We start from the raw sequence: 9,596 nt of genomic DNA on the forward strand, positions 1-9,596 counted from the left end.
AAGAGAGAGAGAGAGAGAGAGAGAGAGAGAAAGAGAAAAAAAACACAACAGAAAATCCGAACGTTACCTTTCACTCCTATGTACATTTCTTCTGGATGGCGCAGTGAGAGAAGAAGGCATAACCTTTGCACCGGGCCGGTCACTACATTGACGTCACGTCAGGCCCACGGCAACAGCTTCAGAGTGGATGAGAGGGGAGGAGCTGCGACTGCTGGCGTCAGGCCCCTGGCAACAGCACTATCAGAGAGGAGGGGAGGAGCCGGTAGGGAAGATTACGGCCCCTGGTAGTGTACTGTAATGAGTCAGTCTGACTCATTACAGTACTGCTATCAATACTGCTGCGGGCCCCTTTATTACCACGGGCCCCAGGAGCAATGCACCGCCAGACATGACGCCTGTCTCTGGGCCCCTCCGGGGCTCTTAGAATCTCGGGCCTGGTATGGCTGTGCCCCTAGTCCCCCCCTGTCGCCGGGCCTGGTGACAGGTGTGGTGAGTGACAGGATGAGAAAGTCTGCAGGGACAGATGTGGAGGATAACAGGCTGCAAGTCTGCGGGGACAGATGTGGGTGACAGGGTGAGTCTGTGGGGACAGGTGGGGCAAGTGAAAGGATGAGAGTGTTTATGGAAACAGGTATGGTGGGTGACAGATTGTGAGAGTCTACGTGGACAGGTGTGAGGGTGACAGATTAAGAGAGTCTATGTGGACAAGTGAGGTAGGTGAAAGGGTGAGAACCTGCAGGGGCAGATATGGTGGGTGACATTTATGTAATGGCTGTAAGAAGGATGAGGGCAGGTAGCAGCAGAGTGCTGGGGGAGCTGGCAGAAACATAGCAGCCACTCATGTCCCATTTACCAGTCCGCACTGCACATGTGCCTTTGAGCAGCCAAGGCCAGTGCTATAATTAGGCAGCTGCCTAGAGTGCCGGCACCTGTCGGGGCACCAGAGGTCTTCCACTTCCAAGCAAAGGATGTCTCTGAAAGACACATCCTTATGCTGCTTAATTATGGTGGTGGCCGTGGACCTTATAAGCTACAGCCACTGACGCACGTCTCCCCTGCTCTGGCACCATCCGAGTCTTCTGACATGCACATGCAGGTGTTGAATTTAGAACAAGGCAGCAACGAGGAGTGATTGCACGGTGCAGCACCCAGCTTTTTCCCTCTCCAGACTCCTCCCCTCCACTTCCCTCTCCTACCAGCTGGCCACTCATAGATGAAGCTCCACCTCCCAGTCAAGACGATGAGGAGCTGTTGAACTATCCAGTGTCTGGTATGTGAAATGGTAGAGCTTATTTCCCCTTCATTGTAGGGACCTAGAAGTGACGTGACAGAGGGTGGAAGTGCAGTTCATGCCCATTAAGGCCAAGCTAAACAAGTAAGTTGTCCCCACCTAAAAAAGAAAGTTGTCCCCTCGCGGGCTCAGTGGCTCGCTAAGCTCGCCACAAGGTTATATTCCCCCTCTATGCCCACTTGGATGGTAGGGAATGATGCTGGACACTGGCTGATGATGTCAGGGTCCTCTCCGGGAAGGGGATTTAGACATTACCTAAGTGAAATTGTCAGCTCTTCACACTGCACTCACTTTTACAGTGCATTCAATTCAAACCAATTTTACACACACAGACACACACATAAACACACACACACGCTCTGTGCTAGCACATAAGAGACCAATGTTTGCAGATTCTAGCTGTTTGCTATATTCTCATGTAATAATTTAATTCATATTTTATACAAGGGGTGTGCACTGACCACTTTTCGTGTTTTGGTTTTGGATCTGGATCTTCGTGTTTTGGATCTGGATTGGTTTTGCCAAAACCACCCTTCCGTGTTTTGGGTTCTGGGTTTTGTGTTTTGGATCTGTATTTTTTTGGAAAAAAGCATAAAAACAGGTAAAATCACAGAATTTGTGGGTTTTTCTGTTCCTATGCTTTATTAACCTCAATAACATTAATTTCCACTCATTTCCAGTCTACTCTGAACACCTCACACTATTGTTTTTAGGCCAAAAGGTTGCACCGAGGTAGCTGGATGACTATGCCCATCTAGAAGTGACACTGCAGTGGCAGACAGGATGGCAGTTTGAAAAACTAGGTCCCAAACAGTACATAATGCAAAGAAAAAAAAGAGTTGCAAGATGGAATTGTCCTTGGGCCCTCCCACTCACCCTTATGTTGTATAAACAGGACATGCACACTTTAACAAACCAATCATTTCAGCGCCAGGGTCTGCCACATGACTGTGGCTGAAATGATTGGTTCGTTTGGGCTCCCACAAAACAAGCTGGCAATTAATCTGTCCTTGCACAAACTGGCTCTACGGAGGCAAGATGTCATCCTCATCCTCCTCATCCACGGATTCCACACCCTCTTCAGTGTTGTGTACATCCTCATCCTCACAGAGTATTAATTTGTCCCCACTGGAATCCACCACCACAGGTCCCTCTGTACGTTCTGAAGGCTGGTCTCCCTGGAAGAATTGATAATTCATTTTGATGAACATCATCTCCTCCACATTTTGTGGAAGCAACATCCTACGCCTTTCGCTGACAAGGTTCCCGGCTGCACTAAACACTCTTTCGGAGTACACACTGGAGGGGGGAAACTCAGGTGAAATAGAGCCAGTTTGTACAGGGGCCTCCAAATTCCCTCTTTTTCCTGCCAGTACAGGTACGGACTATCTGAGATGCCTACTTGGATGCTGTCATCGATGTAATCCTCCACCATTCTGTCAATGGTGACAATATCATATACAGTGACAGTAGACATGTCAGAAATTGTTGCCAGGTCCTTCAGTCCGGACCAGATGTCCAAACTTGGTCCTGCCTGCCCTGCATCACCACCAGCGGGTTGCTTAGGATACCTAAGTTGTTTCCTGGCAACCCCAGTTGTGGGAGAAAATGAAGAAGGAACTGTTGACATGTCACGTTTCGCTTCAGCTGACAGTGTTTTCACCAGCAGGGTTTTGGACCTCTGCATACTTATGTCAGCCAGAGAGAGAGACACCATGTAGGCTTTAAAACTAGGCTCGAGCACAGTGGTCAAAATGTAGTGGTCTGATTTCATCAGATTGACCACCCTCGAATCCTGGCAAAGCGAATGAAGGGCTTCATCCACAAGTCCCACATGCCGAGCAGAATCGCTCCATCTTAGCTCCTCCTTCACTTTTTCCAGCTGCTTCTGCAAAAGCCTGTTGAGGGGAATGACCGAACTCAAGCTGGCAGTGTCTGAACTGACTTCACGTGTGGCAAGTTCGAAGGGCTGGAGAACCTTGCACAACACAGAAATCATTCTGCACTGCGCTTGAGTCAGGTGCATACCCCCTTTTTTGCCTATGTCATAGGTGGCTGTATTGGCTTGAATGGCCTTTTGCTGCTCCTCCATCCTCTGAAGAATATAGAGGGTTGAGTTCCACCGTGTCACAGCCTCTTGCTTCAGGTGATGGTGGGGCAGGTTCAAGAGTGTTTGCTGGTTCTCCAGTCTTTGGTACACAGTCGCTGAATGGCGAAAGTGTCCAGAAATTTTTTGGGCCACCCAAAGCATCTCCAGAATGCCCCTGTCATTTTTCAGAAAATTCTGCACCACCAAATTTATTGTGTGAGCAAAACATGGGATGTGCTGGAATTTGCCCAGATGTAATGAGCACACAATATTGGTGGCATTGTCAGATATCACAAATCCCCAGGAGAGTCTAAGTGGGGTAAGCGATTGGGCGATTATTTCCCTCAGTTTCTCTAAGAGGTTATTAGCGGTGTGCCTCTCTCTTACTGAAACCGGTGATACAGAGCGTAGCCTGCCTTGGAACGAGCTGGCATTTCTGAGATGCTGCTACCGCTGATGCTGCTGTTGTTGCTGCATAAGGCAATACATCTACCCAGTGGGCTGTCATAGTCATATAGTCCTTAGTTTGCCCTGTTCCACTTGTCCACATGTCCGTGGTTAAGTGGACATTGGATACAACCGCATTTTTAGGACACTGAGGACACTTTTTCTGACGTCTCTGTACATTCTCGGTATCACCTGCCTAGTGAAGTGGACTCTAGATGGGATTTGATACCGGGGACACACTACCTCCATCAATTGTCTAAATTCCACTGCAATAATGGCGGATACCGGAGGCACGTCTAACACCAACATAGCTGCCAAGGCCTCAGTTATCCGCTTTGCTTCAGGATGACTGCTGTCATACTTCATCCTCCTCGCTAAGGACTTTTGGAGGTTCAATTGCTTAGTAAAAGAAGTAGTGGTGTTCCTACTTCCTCTCTGGGATGATGAACGACTCCCAGCAGCAACAGCAACAGCAGCAGCAGTTGGCATAGCAATGCAGCATCCTCCCGAGGAATCCCGGATAGGAGAGTCAGTCATGCCAGTGACATGGCCTGCAGGACTACATCCGATCTGAGGAAGTTGACGAGGAGGGAGTTGACGGTGTGGTTTGCAGGTGCTTGGATACAACAGGAAAAAGGGATTTTGTTGATGCACGTGCGGCTACAGCGCACACAAGTCACAAACACAGAAAAAAATAAATTGTATTTTTTATTCAGGCACTTTGGGGGTTACACCACTCTTCAACAGACGAGCCAGCCGGCCCTTGATTTATGACACAGGCGCACGCTTGGCGCTGCTACTTTATTGATGCACGTGCGACTAATGCGCACACAAGTCACAAACAGAAAAAAAAATATATGTTTTATTTTTTGGAGCACTTTGGGGTTACACCACCCTTCAACAGATGAGCCAGCCGGCCCTTGATTTATGACACAGGTGCACGCTTGGTGCTGCTACTTTGTTGATGCACGTGCGGCTACAGCGCACACAAACAGAAATAAAAGAATTGTGTTTTTGCACTTGGAGGGGACCACCCCTGATGGGCAGAGCACCCCATGGACAACACTACAGCACCCCTTTAGAACTACAGCCTTTATGGGACACTGCACAACACAGCCCAGCCAGCCCCTATGGACTTTGGAGTGGACACAGCCCCTATGGACAACAGACTGCACAACACAGCCCAGTCAGCCCCTATGACAGCAGCACAACACAGCCCAACCAGCCCCTATTAACATTGGAGTGGACACAGCCCCTATGGACAACAGCAGCACAACTCCCACCCTCCCTCTTCACTGTCCACAGCAGTAGTGAAAAATGGCGCCGACGCGAGGACCTTTTATAGAGTCCAAAACCCGCGAGATCCGACAGCGGGATGATGACGTTTTGCCTCGATTTCAGGTCCAAGTCAGGCGGGAAAACCCGAGCCTGACTCTTCACCCGCCTCGGCTCGGGGGGGCTCGGGGGGGTTCGGATTTCAGAAATCCAAACCCGTTCATCCCTATTTTATACATGTTGTGATTATACATTTAAAAAAATTGTGTAATTTAACATTTGGAGAACCATTTTTATGCATGCACAATGTGTATAATATCTGTCTATCTCTCAATCTCTCATATCTATCTATCTCTCATATCTATCTATCTATCTATCTATCTATCTATCTATCTATCTATCTATCTAATATATATTTCTAATATCTATCTATCTATCTATCTCTCATATCTATCTATCTCATGTCTATCTTTCTAATATCTATCTTTCTAATATCTATCTATCTATCTATCTATCTATCTATCTATCTATCTATCTAATAACTATCTTTCTAATATCTATCTATCCATCTATCTATCTATCTATCTATCTATCTATCTATCTCATATCTATCTTTGTAATATCGGTCGATATTGACTAGGTTGGCCTGTATGTACGGGCGATGGTTGATATCGACCATCCGTGCCCGCGCATCGATGGTCGTTTGGTCATTGGAGGGTGCTAAAAAAAAGGACGATATAAACGAAAGCAGAGTGGTAGCTTACGCTATCACTCTACTTCCGGCTTCAGCATTGGCACGTGCACTGGGCATGCATCAGTGGGGGCCGATGAAGAGGGATCCGGAATAAAATTTGTAAAAGAGTAGCCCATAGCCGACAGTTTACTGTGCCCCCATAGAAATGGAAGGGCAGCAGCAAATATCGGCGGTATCAGCTGCGACCCTCCTTGTTATATTTAGGGGATCCTTACTATTTTTGGGTACTCCCTGAAAACACCTGTTTGTGTGAGGGACTGGAGATGGTGGCATTGGAAGGTTGCAGGGTGGTAGGATGAATATTTGCCTAGGGTGAAAGCTTGCCTAGGCCCTGGGTACAGGTCTCTCATTGAGAGGGGAGAAGTCTTATGCTGTTGCGAAAGACTTTTCCTTTCATGTCACCTAAACGGGATACAGTCAAAATGCAGACGGCCGGGATGCCGTCTTTCTAAATCCCGGCATCAAGATACCGACGCCCATCTAAATCCCGATGTAGAAATCTAGACGGACGGCTTCCCAAACGAAGGTAAGCCGAGCAGTGTTAGTGTTTAGCCGTGGGTTTAGGTTTAGGGATCCCAGGTGGGACTTAGGGTTAGGTACCACCCCGGGAGGCTTAGGTTTAGGGTCAAGGAGGGGCAGTTAGGTTTAGGCATTTCATACCCAATGGCATTTCATACCCAACACCACCTATACCAATACCATACTTGCCAACATTTCACTCCCTCCTTCCGGGAGGGAGCTGTCAGGCTTTCTCGGCGGGGGCGGGTCGCGGAAAAAAGGGGGCATGGGGCGGAAATCCCAAGTACTTGGGGGTGGAGCATTGGGGCATGATATTGCGATCGCGTCATCGTGGCTCAGCCCCCTCTTCACAATGCCTTTATTAATGGCCCCTCTGTTGCCGGGATTTATACCGATTTTCGGGAGGCTGTAAAGATTTCAGTGGCTTTATTATGAAGATGTCCACATGCCGCAAACACCTGCAATCTTAAAAACACCGGGGGCATACTTGGGGACCCCCCTGGAGTCTATTTCACTAGTTTTTATGTTTGTCCCCCAACTTTGATTTTTTTTTTTGCCCCCAAAATGAAAGAACTTTTTTGGGGTCTTCTTAAGTTTTTTTTTTACTTTTTTTGACACTGTTTACCTTTGGGGTGCTGTCCCAAGGGTGCAGGGTGGTTTACGCAAGTTTGCACTCCAAAACCCCAATTCTGCACTTTTTTCCGCCTAGTTTCATAGGCAAATCTTTTTTGCCTTTTCCAATGCATTGACTTTCCGCACCAGCGAAAAGTCTTTGGAATTGAATACGGGGATAAGTTTTCGTCTGGCGAAATGACGTCACCGGCAAAAACTTTTCGCCGAAAACGGCTTATCGCAGCTAATTGAATATGCCCCTTAGAAAGCTAACCTCACAAAACAGTTACCAATAAATCAAATCAATCACTGACAAGGAAATGAACGTGTGCATTGCAGTTCTTATGCTGGGCATACACTATACAATCATCTGTCAGATATCTGTCCAAACTGGCTTGTTGGAATGAAAATCTGGTAATGTATGGGAGCAAATGAAAATCGATTATATGGTTTTAAACACTGGAAAACAGACAAAAACGATTGTTCAAATTGGTTAAATTTGTTTTATTTAACCGATTTGGCTGAATGTTCATTTTTGTCTGCTTTCCAGTGTTTGTGAACAAATGTTCGATTGTCATTTGCTCCCATACATTACCAGATTTTCATTCCAACCAGCCATATTGGACAGATATCTGATAGATAATTGTACAGTGTATGCCCAGCATAACTCATTTGTGGCAGGTCAGGAAAGTCAGAAAGACTACAGAAATATTTTGCAGAGTTTAAACAGCTCCCCTCCCACAAAATACTTTTCAGCTTCCTGAATTCTTCAAGAGTAACAGTATAAAACCTAAGAAACTCTGGATCTTCATAAAATACTAAGGAGTATAAACGTAAAACCAATTGTATAGATTGTAAGCTTGCGAGCAGGGCCCTCTTACCTTTATTTCAGTCTGTTACTACCCAGTTTTGTTCTACTAAAGTTATTTCCAATTGTAAAGCAAAACGGACTATGCTGCACTATATACTGTAAGACACTTAATAAATAAAATAATAATTATACAATATATATTTCTTGTCAGATCAGAAAATGTAGTAATATACCCATCATAGAAATTGAAGGGAGAGATCAATAATGGCCAAATAATGGCACATTCCCTTGCTGTGAATAACCTGAATTTGATCTTTGTAGCTTTGCATGTTGTCAATAACACACAATGTGGACAAGTAATAGGGGAGGGGAAGAAACCGACTCAAGTCATAAACTTGCATTTTTCCAGATGTCGAAGCATACAACAAGTAACACTAAACTCACCCTGAATATACTGTAGCATGTAAAATCACTATAACCAGAGTTTATGATGCCAATGACTGTTGCCCAAGACCCTGCACCCAAATCCTGAACCAATAGCAGATCTAAAAATCCATAAATGAAAAGATCCCTTAAACTCACAACCACTGACACAAAGGGGTATACTCTATTTACTAAAGTGCAGGGTTAAAGAAATTCAGTTGTTGACCATAGCAACCTATCAGATTCTACATATCATTTATCTAACACCTTCTAGAGAGGGGTGGTAAATAAGCAGCCTTTCAGCTGTTGTTGAACTATAAATCCCAGCATGGCTTGCAAAAGTTTTAGCATGGCCAAACAGCAAAACTATTGCAGGGCATGCTGGGATGTGTAGTTCTACAGTATCTGGGGGGCAGCTTATTGTCCACCCCTATTCTAGAAGATAATAGCTAGAATCTGATTGGTTGCTATGGACAACATCACCAAATCTATATATATATATATATATACACACACATACGCATATCACTACTATGTTATATATAACAATACTATATCATTACAGTCTCAAGAATAATTGTTGAGCTATCTCTTGTATTAATTCACAATTTAGTAAAAAGAAAAAAAAAAGCCACACAAAGAGACACGCAGAGAACAAAGATTAGGAAACATAAATCTCATAGAGCTGTATCAGTACTGCAATTGAAATTACAATTACCATAGCAGTGACACATATTCAACACACAGAATACTTTCACAATCATTTCTGAACAGTAGTTATAGAATAGATATATAATATAATAGTAGCAAACATTTTTAGATGAACTAAGAGGTTTTTCCCCTATATAGTCCAATTAAAAAATTATTGTGCAAATTGTTTTCGGAAACATTTAGGAGCACCTACCAGCGTGTGTGTTCCTGAAGCTGCTGTGAAGACTGGGCAAGAACAGGTTCACCAGCATTTACCTAATCAAACTGGATAGTCTAAAGCCAGTACCTGTACTTCTATTGTATTTAAGGACATGTAAATTAGGAAGACAGTAATAGAGCTTTCAATTACCAAGCAAAGCATAAATACAGTAATTTAGGGGGAAAAGTACAAAATAATACAATAACCCCCCTTTCTTTATCTCTGCACTGCAAAATAAACAATACAGTTTGCACACACTTGTTATAGTCTTAAAACAAATGTAGCTAATACATGTACTATACAGTGCATACATATTACAGAGCAAAGGGAGGTATCTTCATTTCATTTAATGTGACCAAACCTCATGATGTACAAGGATAAATAAAGCTAAACCATGGAATTAGTTATCTGCAGGATGGATGCTCATTGGTTCGAACTACTCCACGTCCAGTAATGGGCACTGCA

General features: G+C 44.8%; 1 protein-coding gene across 3 annotated transcripts in view; it reads right to left on the reverse strand.

Moving 5' to 3' along the window:
• LOC148525270 (4-galactosyl-N-acetylglucosaminide 3-alpha-L-fucosyltransferase FUT6-like) overlaps positions 1-9,188 on the reverse strand; it is a 62,546-nt gene extending 53,358 nt beyond the window's left edge. For 2 of the 3 annotated variants that reach the window (XM_088471067.1, XM_088471064.1), the window contains exon 1: positions 9,126-9,188. The gene's annotated coding sequence lies outside the window, so the exon portion shown is untranslated. Of the gene's footprint in view, positions 1-1,752; positions 1,861-9,125 lie in introns of those variants that run through there. The other variant, XM_088471065.1, reaches the window with a different exon arrangement.
• Between the last annotated feature and the right edge of the window lie 408 nt (positions 9,189-9,596).

Source organism: Taudactylus pleione, unplaced genomic scaffold, assembly GCF_031769625.1.
Source record: "Taudactylus pleione unplaced genomic scaffold, aTauple2 ptg000109l, whole genome shotgun sequence".
NCBI lineage: Eukaryota > Metazoa > Chordata > Amphibia > Anura > Myobatrachidae > Taudactylus > Taudactylus pleione.